We start from the raw sequence: 10700 nt of genomic DNA on the forward strand, positions 1-10700 counted from the left end.
GTGCTTTTTCTCTCACTTCTACTTCTTATCATTTAAAGATTACACCTCTTAGACAAAAATGCCCCAAAATCATCCCTCTTCCATATCTTTTCTCTTTTTTTTTCTGGTTTTAAGGATACGTGGCATAGGGGAGTTGTTTCTTTTTTAGCCAAAGGTGGCCGAACGACAGATCCCAGGGTAGTGCAAAGGCACAAAGGAAGCCAGAATTTGTGTACACTGACACAACCATTGTTTCCAGTCTCTGAAGTCCTAACTGTGCAGCAGAGAGCCTGGAGTTCTGAGCTCCCTTCCTCTGCCCTACATGACAGCACGTGTAATGAAACTAAACTAGCCAAAAAGTTGGGTTTGGTTCTCTTCACAGCCTGAAGCACCACATGGGTCAGGAGACAGGCCAGTATATCTAACAAGGACTCAAACTTCTCTGCACTTAAAGTTTAGGTGTTCCCGGGAATTTCAGGTGGCACGGCATGTCGATCCCTGGGTTCAAGGAGCTGGTCACGTGCCTCATCTCACTTTTCTGTGATGGTGGCTTTGATGCCTGGCTGATGTGCAGACCCTGTACATGGATGCTGAAACCTATGGAGCAACCTGCTCTGGAAGGATTAACAAGGTAGGCTGTTCTTTTTGGAAGGGTATTAGGATAACAAAAAAGAAGAACTTGGGTTGGGACAAATGCAAAGGGATGCAGAAGATGCGGTGAGGGCTGGTTTAGGTCAGGATACTTGTGAAGCAGCCCTGCACCTAATGTGAATTATTTTGGTGGTCAGGGAGAGCCTGAGAGCTTTCCCTAATTTGAAAACATGAAAGGGAAGGAAGGACAGCATCATTCAGGCTCAAAGGGACCTTGGGAAGTGTCCCAACCAACCTCCTGCTCGAAGTAGGGTCAGACCAGATTACTCAGGGCTTTGTCCAAACATATCGTGGTCACTTTCCGGGATAGAGAGGATGCACGCTGCTGGGAAAGAGCTTCCAGTGCTTCAGTATACTCATGATTGAAAAGTTTCTCCTTTTATCTAGCATCCTTCCAAGCCCAACCATCCAGATTGTTTTTTGTACATCGACTTATACACCGATGCAGACCATAATATCCTAACTTGGGCACAAGGGTATTGTGAGGGGTCACGCTGAATGCCTTGCTGACTTCTCCACCCCCCCACCACTGCTCTCCCCATGTCCAGCAATCCTGTCCTTTCATCACAGAAAGCAAAGAGAATGGCCAGGCAAAATCTACCCCGGGTAAACCCAGTCCCGTTCACTTTCAGACACCCAAAATTGAGATCCAAATGGATGCGCTCTGGGGACAGCCTTTAGTTCCCCTACTCATCCATTGGCAGGTTTTGAAAAGTGCATGCAATGTGTGGGTGCTGCCAGTCATCAGGGATGTCTCCCCAGTCTCCACGACCTCTCAAAGATGACGGAGAGTGGCTTCACTGTGACACTGGCCTGCTCTCTCAGCTCCCTGGGATGCCTCCTCTCCTGTCCCATAGACTGGTAAGGATTGCGCTAGTTCAAGTGACCCCTGACTCAGTCCCCATCCAATGCTGGCTCTTCTCCTCCTGATTCCTGCTTCGAGTCACAGAGGCCTGGGAGACCTTGCTGGTGAAGATGGAGGACAAGAGGACATAGAGAATCTCACCCCTAGCCCTTATTAAATTCAGGAGTGGCCACACATTATCTTTGTTTCTTCTTCAACTGTTCCTGAAGTAGTAACAGCTCATTGCAGTGCCCTTGAATTGCCTTACAGGTTTAGACTGAGTTTCGATAAGACAGTTGCTGTGTTTGGGGGATGCTGTCCTTGAAGGCCATGTGAGCTATCCTCTGCCACTGTGCCTTGGCAGTTTATTCCATCAGTGGCACAGCTCTGTCTCCAGCACTAATGGCTCCAGCTCATCCCATCTGTGCCCCTGGCTGAGGGCATTGCCTCACGTTTGGGCTGAAGCAGCCCCAGCTGTGGCACCAGGTAAGCTCTGACTTGCCATAAGGAACCTTGGTACCAAGTGTCTGTGTGGGCAAAGGCTTTGCTTCAGAGCAGAGACATGGTCAAAAGATTGCTGAATGTCTTTCTAGCCCTGGGACTACAAACCCGGAATAAAAAATCTAAATTCACTCAACTGAAGATGTCTGCCCCAGCCTGGAGAAACTAGGTCCTTTGCTGTAACCTTCCTGGTGTCCTGTGTAATGATGGGACAAGAAAAGGTGAGTCTCATGCCCAAATATTTTCTAATAGGGGAAATGCCACTGCTGGAAAGAAATGTGTCTGCAGAGGTAAGAGAGGGAACATCAGTGATTATCTCAGCCTGTTTCACAGCAGGTTCCCCTGGAGCCCCAGGGACACCTAGAGGAAGCCCTTAGGGGGCAGAGAAGGCAACACATTAGGCTGGTTCTCTGCTGCTGAGCTGGGCTGGGCTCCTGGGATGGAGGGAGCTGATGGCAAGTGGGCAGCGCTGCAGAGACACAGCTCTGCCCAGGAGCAGCTCCTCTACAAAGCACAGCAGTGCTGAGGGCACTGCCTGCAGGCAGCAAGGGGAGAGGAGCCAGGCAGAGAGAGATGGCAGTCTGGAGTGGGAAGAGCACTGAATGTTCACCAGGGAAGAACATCTTCCCTGGTCCAAATACAGTAAGTCTCTGGGTGTAGAGCAGCACAGCTGTGGTTCCTGGAAAGATCTCCTAAAGCTGGCACATGCCAAAGCTCATGGAATCTGTCAGGAGAACTCTCAGAGTTTCTTCAGTGCAGAGAAGGACGGGCTCCAGAGCAGGGATTCCTCACTGCACCATCAAAGGACTGGGTGTGATGGCTGCCTTCTCCCAGGGATGGCTGCAGGGGTGTGAACATGGGTGTGCAGCCAGGGGTGCCCAGGGCTGTCATTCAGAGCAAAGTCCCTGCACCCTACAGGGCTGTGTGCTGGGTCAGGGACTCTGCTGCCTGGCTGGGTCAGCATTCAGCCTGCCCAGGGAGCTCCCTACAATGCTGCGGGGAGAAGCTGTGGGTGGAAGGAGTGATCCCTGACAGGGCAGGAACGGTGCTTCTGCAGTTTTGCGGGTGCTGTGTGGTACAGGGCTTCTCAGAGATCCAGATCACCCCCACAGCAATTGCCGAGGGTCCTTTTGAAGAATGACATCAAGGCAGCATTTAGCTGAGAGGGAAAGATTCTGTGCTTTCAGTTTTCCACTCTTGGTTGGATGGGTGGGCAGTGGGAGATGGGAATTTAATTCTCTCTTCTTGAAAGGCAGTGAGACCTCAGTTTTCCTTAGCTCGTCTGAGCTTCTCCTCAGCCCCTGCACACACAGAGATGCCCTTGGGCAGTGCCCCACTGCCAGGAGGGGTCTGCAGGACAGAGCTGAGCACATGGAAATGCTGCTCATCGTCTGTATGCAGGCAGCTGTGCCGAGTGTTGTGTGTCCCTAGCTGGGAGGGTAGAGCTGAGATCCTCCTCAGGTACGATGAGATGGGGTGAGAGGTTCGGCGATCTGTGCTTGGAAACTGGATTCCTCTGCTTTCAGCAGTGTCTAGTTTCTGCTCAGGGGAATATCTGAGGGCAATTGTCCTCCAGCCTGAAGATGTGCCAGCACAGGGCAGCTGAGACCAGGGCTGATGGACAGTCCATCTGCCCTCACTCTGCACTAAGGGACAGTCCCTTGGTCTGTCAGGATCCTCAGGATTTCCCTTGGAGTGCAGCAGGAATGCCAAGCATTTCTGACTTAGAAACACTCCTCAGGTGTGGTGGGGCAAGTAGAACAGAAGACACAAACCAAAATCCCCTCAGCTCTGTTTTGCAGACAGGTGAATTGGGAGTGACAATGCTGAAAAGGTTATTGATATCATGAGTGGATTTAATGTGCGATCACCCCATGTTCCTATTTACTTATTGCTATAGGGCAGGACTGACTCCCGTAGAGCGCACAGCAGAGCCCCCTGCTCCCAGTGACACTGTCAGGCAGCACGAACCACGCTTTGTGAAAGTGACCTGCCAAAAGTCTTCCTGAAAGGGGAGAGGCATTTTGGGGATTTCTATGAGAAACTGAATGTATTTTGCTTAGAGAAATCTGACTTAAATTTTTATTCTTTTTACTCCTTGGGCAGGTCCCCATGCCCAGAGGAAGCAAATGTCCAACAGCAGCTCCATCACCCAGTTCCTCCTCCTGGCATTTGCAGACATGCGGGAGCTGCAGCTCTTGCACTTTTGGCTCTTCCTGGGCATCTACCTGGCTGCCCTCCTGGGAAATGGCCTCATCATCACCACGGTAGCCTGTGATGACCACCTCCACACCCCCATGTACTTCTTCCTCTTTAATTTCTCTATTCTTGACCTTGGCTGCATCTCCACCACTGTCCCTATATCCATGAACAATTCCTTCTGGGACACCAGGACCATTTCCTACTCAGGATATTGTGCCCAGGATTTTTTCTTTTCATTTTTGTTATCAGCAGAATTTTATCTTCTCACCGTCATGGCCTACAACCGCTACGTGGCCATCTACAAACCCCTGCACTATGGGACCCTCCTGGGCACCAGAGCTTGTGTGCACATGGCAGCAGCTGCCTGGGGCAGTGGGTTTCTCATTGCTGTGCTGCACACAGCCAATACATTTTCACTACCCCTCTGCCAAGGCAATGCCCTGGACCAGTTATTCTGTGAAATCCCCCACATCCTCAAGCTTTCCTGCTCACACTTCTACCTCAGGGATGCTGGGTTTCTTGCTTTTAGTGCTTTTCTATTTTTAGGATCTTTTCTTTTCATTGTGGTGTCCTATGTGCAGCTCTTCAGGGTTGTGCTGAGGAGCCCCTCTGAGCAGGGACGGCACAAAGCCTTTTTCATGTGCCTCCCTCACCTGGCCGTGGTCTCCCTGTTTATAATCATGGGCACATTTGCTTATTGGAAGCCTCCCTCCATCTCATCTCCATCCCTGGATCTGGTGGTGGCAGTTCTGTACTCGGTGGTGCCTCCAGTAGTGAATCCCCTCATCTACAGCATGAGGAACCAGAAGCTCAAGGAGTCCATCAGGAAAATTATTTCAAGGATTGCTCTCAATAGTGGTAAATTTTCCATTGCTCTTCAGGAATGAGTCCCGTGGTGCCCCATTACAGGCCTCTTCTTTGTTTGCTGTTTTATCATTTTTGATATCATTATCTGTATTGTTATTAGTTTTCATTATTTTACCACATAAATGACTGAATCCATTTTACTTCTCTTGCGGAATGAATCTGCTCTGTCCAACCTGGAGCTGATATAAAAGTGTGTTTTTCACTGGGACTGAGCTGACACTCTCATGGAATCTCTCAAATAAAAAAGGATCACCCCAGTGCAGTCACTGACATTTGTGCTCTTCTGCCAAAGCTGTTGTCAACAACAGGCTCAAGGAATTTCACCCCAAAAGGGCCTATTTCTCCTTCAAATTGGAAGAGAAAAGCTCATGGTCCCATTGGTAGCTCTTAGAGACTGAGGATTGGATTTTGGACTCACCCAGGGGTGTGTGGTGACTGTGGAGATGGTGAATGGTTAGTGAGGTACATACCCAGGGCTTTTTAAGACATGCCAGTGCAGAAGAAATTCTCCAGGAAGGTAATCTAGAGCTTCCTGGAGATTCTTGGGGTTCTACGGGGACAGCGTGTGCCTGCAGTAAGCGGTGACTGGAGCCTCACTAAGTGGGGGATCACCCAAGGTGGAAACATCCAAATGGAAAGTGCTAAATAACGATGTTTACAAGGAAAAAAAGATGGACAAACCCAACCATACACAAACCAACTCCAACAGGGAACAGCACCTTTGCAGCCACCGCACCAACAACAGAACACACACAACCATGGACAACACAACTGTCCCCATCCTGTTGCCTTCTCAGGCTGATCTGGTGTGAATGCCATGAGTGGTCTGGTCATCCTCTGCAGCACTTACCCATGGGCAGACACACCCACGGTCACTCCAGTAAGGGCCTGAGTTTTGCTCTGCCCAGGTGTCCTATGCAGTCTTGGAGCCATTACTCACTTGGCAACTTCAGTGTTGGGTCTCTCCACATCCTGGTGTCCTCCTCTTCCAACCAGCCCCACTTGGATTTGGCCAGCAAAGCATGTACGTACATTCACACACACACACACGCACGCGCGCACGCGCACACACATTAGTGAGCACACTCACCCAGCAAATAGCCAGAGGCAGACGTTAAGAATAAGGCAGGACACATCATGGTGATCAGGCACAGGGTTTATAAATAAAATTACTGTACAGATGGAGAAACAGGCATCGTAATCTTATTTACTGACTCTTTGTTACTGTTCTTCCACTGTGAGCAGAGATAATAGGTACAGGAAAATCCACTTCAGGGGCATCAAAAAAGTACGCCAGACAGCCAACAGCCAGCAGGGCATGAAGCAGAGCAATGATCCCCATGGTCGCCAGAGTGATCCTCTGGTTGTCATCTCAGACAGTGGGCCTTATTTCATCACCAAAACAGACCCTGAAAGGCACAGGGAGAACATCACCAGCACCCAGCGCACCACTTTCTGCGGAACGTTCCATAAAACCGCTGTGGGAATGTAAGTGAAGAGGGAGTAGCCATATACACACACTATCTCCAGGAATGAGTAGGAGGCAATATTCATAACTTTACTGTTCCTCCACATCAGGAATCCCCAGAGAGCAAGGGGAACAAGCCAAGCGTAGACATAAATCGTCGTTGCTGCTATGGACACTTTTCTGAACTTGGGCACACAGTAGTATGTTGTCTTGCCCAGATGGATGAGGAAATTAGAGAGATTACCACTAACAGCAATGGTAAAGACGAGTGTGGCACATATCCAAAAGGGACCGTAAAGGTCAGGATTGCTGCAGATATACAGCATTACAAAGTTCTTCCCTGGTACTGGGAAAACAGAACCTTTGATTCTGTCCAGGACCTGGTACATGTCCACATTGAAGACCGTCTGGTAGTACTCAAATGTCCAGAAAGGGGCACTCTTCTTCTGTCCTGCAAGCAGCTCTGTTTGGATAGATCAGCACTGAGCAGCCGCTTCACAGCTGCAGCTGGCCCCTTGCAACCCTCTCCATCCACAGGCTTTGTCCTCCCAGTCTACCTGGATCCCTCCCTTTCTGTGCCCCAGGACCCTCCCCAATTAACAACTGTCACCAATTACTTTTTCCCCAATGGTCTCAGCTTTGTTCCATTCGTACCATCGTGTGGTAGTTGGGATACCATTGCCTGGGTCATCTGGGCCTTGAATGGTATCACTGATGGGTTCCCCTGGCACTGTTGGCCTTGCAAGACTTTACTACACAGAAGCTCCCCAGTGCTCCCCTCCAGTTCCCTGTGCAATTTGGCCTCTGTTGATGTCTCTGCTCTTCAGCCACTTGTGGGATCCAGCTGGGACACATGGTGCTGCCTGGACTTCTAGTCCCTTCTCATATGGTTCTCTGTCTCATGCCACTTTTCTCATGTCATGTCCCTTATGTTCCCATCTGATGTACAGGAGTCTTCACCCCAGGGCAGGGCCTGACCAAGGGCCCACTCATCTGCCTGCAGCCTTCAAAACTGGTGCTTCTGATGACCTCATAATTTCACTGCTGCCATGAGGTGACCTCCAAGCAACAGCCCAATCACATTGGTTTTATCCACCTCTACCCTCCCTGAGCAGTCATCTGTGTCATGTTGGGGTTTTTGATGTGCTTGATAATATCACAGTACCTGCCTGCCTGCTACAATTCAGTCAGGTTGCCAAACAAGTGACCTCAAAATCAACCTCCCAGCTACAATGCCTCTCCTGGCATCTCTCTCTTCCTGCAGCAGAAGTAATCTCCCAGCCAACCTCTCATACACTTCCACTTTGCCAGCCATTCCCCTCCCCTCCCTGGCAAAGTAATTTCTGCTGGGCAGGCAGAAACACACTTGCCCATAGGGACTGCAGAGGCCTGATGGGACAGCTGGAGTGATGGGAGGGCAGCCACGGTTGGCAAGGTCTCCTCTGGAAGACAGGCAGGCAAGTGAGGAGGTGGTGGTGAGCTCAGTGCAAAGGAGAGGCTGGTATGCACAGAGCCTTGGAGGTAGGACCCCACAATCTGCTATGAGGGCAGCAGGGTTGGGCACAAGCAAACCAGGAGATTTCTGGAGGGTGTGGAAGAAGCACTTTGACAGAGACAGTCCATGATCTGACTAGGGCTGGTCTCTTATTGACAAAGTGGATCTGGCTGGGGATGGGAAGGATGAGGGCAGTTGTGGATGCAATGGCCAGTGAGTTAGTGGAGAAATAGACAACTAGCAGAATGACAGTGCAGGACTGCAGGAGAGCTGATTTCTGTTTGCTGAGGATCTGCTTGGAGTGTCCTGGAGGACACAGCAGCTGTGAGTCCCTCCTGGATCTTCAGGGACAATGTCCTCAAAGCCCAGGAAGAAGCCAGTCTGATGCGCAAGGCATTGAGCAGGGCCTGTCAAGAGGTCAGTGTGGATGAACAGAGACCCCCCCTGACTCAGGACGTCAAACCCCAGCAGGAAGTGCCGGGAGGCTGGAGGAGAACAGGCTGCCCAGGAGGCAGAGAGACACCTGGCCTGTGTGTGCAGGGATGGAGCCAGCAAAGCCAAAGCTCAGCGGTGGCTGGGAATGGCCATGCATGGGGAGGGCACCCAGAAGGGCTTCTCTGAATGTGTTGTCAGCACAAGGAAGGCAGCTGAGGGAACCCTGGTCCCAGCGGCCAGCGGGGCAGGGGACGGAGTGACAAAGACAGTATAAATACAGTAATTCAGAGAATCATAGAATAGTTTGGGTTGGAAGGGAAATTTAAAGGTCACCTAGTCCAACCTCCCTGCAATAAACATAGAATCATAGAATGTCCTGAGTTGGAAGGGACCCACATACTTCTTCCCTATGACCTGCTCAGGCACATGTGACATCATAAGTACCTGCACCAGCCAGCTGCACGCACCTGCTGTAACTGCTACAGAGCCACCAGTGCCATCACAAGCAGGTGCACCAGCCAGCTGCAGACTCCTGGCCCTATCACCAGCTACAAGTGACATCAGAAGCAGCTGCACAAGCCAGGGCCTGCTCCTCCTCTGTCACCTACTCAGCCACCTATGGCATCACAAGCACCTGCACAACCCAGGTGTTCATTCATACCCAAAAAGCTACTCAGCCACTGATGACACCACAGGCACCTGCACCAGACTGGAGCGTGCCCCTGCCGTATCAGTTGCTGAGGCACTTGCGACACAACAGGCAGCTACACATAAATGGTTCCTGAGCCCTGAGTATCCCATGAGGGAAAGGATCCCCATTTCTAGGGTGTGTGGGGTCAGTGCTTGAACATCCTCCATGATGAAACTCATCAAGGGCTTTCATAGTTGCCTGCACTTTGGTTTTCAATATTTAACCAGTGCCTCTGACTTCCTGCTTCACCAGCCCCCAGCGGTGGTCCCTTTTCTGGTCATTCCTTCCATGGCCTCCTCAGTGATGGTCCTCAGTGGGGCTCACTAACACCCTCAGAAACTTGGAGGTTACTGCTGACTTTTCCTTCTCTAGAGGCCCATTCAAGCTTTTTTCAGGATCTGCAGTTCAGGAACCGGGCACTCGAGGGCTCATTAACATGCAAAATCACCAACACGCCAAGTCTTGGGCGTAACTGTGCTAATTCCTCAGTTCTTATCTGGTTAATTTGAGAGGTTTCAGGAGTGTAGTCAAAGTGAAAAGTTTTCAATACTTAATATCATTAAGAAACAATGTCTTCTTTTTCCACTTCTTTCTGTTTTTTCTGCTTACACATTAAGTGATAACAGCAAACTAATTGATACTGATCCTGAGCATCTCCTATTGTACTCTGAATATGCAGGGAAGTCAAGACCCTGTATGTCAGACACTCTATGAGCAGTCTTTGTCCCAACCCCCAACCCACATGTTTCTCAACAACCACCTGGGACTAAAGCAGCCTTGTTCACATCTGAGCTTTCTCCACTGCAGTCTGTAGCTGCATGTTTCAGCCCATTGGCACCAGTTTCCACCTGTTTTACTTGGAGAACAAGCTGCTCTCAGACACAGAAGGATGTTTCTTAATTGCCAAAAAAACAAAACCAGAGGAGGATACAGAATCACAGAATCACAGAATGGTTAAGGGTTGGAAGGGACCTCTAGAGATCATCTAGTCCAACTCCCTGCCAAAGCAGGTTCACCTAGACCATGTTGCACAGGTTTGCGTCCAGGAGGGTTTTGGATATCTCCAGAGAAGGAGACTCCACAACCTCCCTGGGCAGCCTGTTCCAGGGCTCTGCCACCCTCAAAGTAAAGAAGTTCCTCCTCATATTCAGATGGAACTTCCCATGTTTCAGCTTGTGCCCATTGCCCCTTGTCCTGTCGCTGGGCACCACTGAGAAGAGTCTGATCCCCTCCCCTTGACACCCGCCCCTGAGGTATTTGTGAGCGTTGATAAGATCCCCCCTCAGTCTGCTCTTCTCCAGCTGAACAGCCCCAGCTCCCTCAGCCTCTCCTCATAAGAGAGATGCTCCATTCCTTTGATCATCTTTGTAGCCCTTCGCTGTACTCTCTCCAGTAATTCCTTGTCTTTCTTGAACTGGGGAGCCCAGAACTGCACACAGTACTCCAGTTGTGGCCTCACGAGGGCAGTGTAAGGGGGGAGGAGAACCTCCCTCGACCTGCTGGCCACACTCTTCCTAATGCACCCCAGGATACCATTGGCCTTCCTGGCCACAAGGGCACATTGTTG

At 50.4% G+C, this 10700-nt stretch overlaps 1 pseudogene; it reads right to left on the bottom strand.

Annotated features, from left to right (window-relative positions):
• Positions 1-6251: 6251 nt before the first annotated feature.
• Positions 6252-6979, bottom strand: LOC137676989 (protein YIPF1 pseudogene; annotated as a pseudogene).
• Positions 6980-10700: the final 3721 nt, after the last annotated feature.

Source organism: Nyctibius grandis (assembly GCF_013368605.1).
Source record: "Nyctibius grandis isolate bNycGra1 chromosome 34 unlocalized genomic scaffold, bNycGra1.pri SUPER_34_unloc_1, whole genome shotgun sequence".
NCBI lineage: Eukaryota > Metazoa > Chordata > Aves > Nyctibiiformes > Nyctibiidae > Nyctibius > Nyctibius grandis.